Consider the following 795-nt stretch of genomic DNA (forward strand, 5'->3'; position numbering starts at 1 on the left):
TTGTTTTTGATGATGGAACAGGCACGTATATGTTTTTGCTTTTTTTAAATTAATAAATCCCCTTTTTTGGCGGAAACAGCTCCTAAAAAATATAAGAAAACACTTTGCTTAAATAAACTGGTTAAATCTAATTGTAAAAAACACAGGAGGACATAAAACTCGGTTCCATCTCGAGGTAAACTACAGAACCAAGTTTCCCTTGCACCGTAATTTGTAATGACGTTCAACTTTTGTTATATTATTTCATGGAAATCACACTGAATACCTAAACTCAAACAAGAAATGGGAACATCATTACTAAATTAATATCCAAACACTAAAAAAAGGGAAAAAGAAAAAATCTTTATTATAATATTAACAAAATTTCCCCCAGATATCACAAAACATGCAAGACAATCAGCGTCGAAAAACACCATCCATAGCAAGAAGGGAAACGATTTTCCCCCGCGATGGGCAGCAGCAAAAAAGCGATCTTCTCAAGGTCTCCTTCTCCTACGGGGAGCTTTGTTGTTAGTACCGGAGTCCAGCAGGAATCCTCCGCTATATGACCCTGAAGTAAGTTTTTTTTTTCTTCAGTGACGTCATGAGTTGAGTGACATGGATTTTTCACCCAAGCGTTGTCTTCGTCTGCAGGATATGACACGGATAACTTACTTTTTCTTGTAGGCACTGTTTAGAAACGCCTCTTCCTGTCCTAGGAGAATACAATTTCACAGATTTATGGCATGTGCAAGAACATTACATTATTAAGACACGTATTGTTAAGGCATGCAACAAAGGAAGGTGCCATAATAC

The sequence above is a fragment of the Penaeus monodon genome, chromosome 31 (assembly GCF_015228065.2).
Source record: "Penaeus monodon isolate SGIC_2016 chromosome 31, NSTDA_Pmon_1, whole genome shotgun sequence".
NCBI classification, from domain to species: Eukaryota; Metazoa; Arthropoda; class Malacostraca; order Decapoda; family Penaeidae; genus Penaeus; species Penaeus monodon.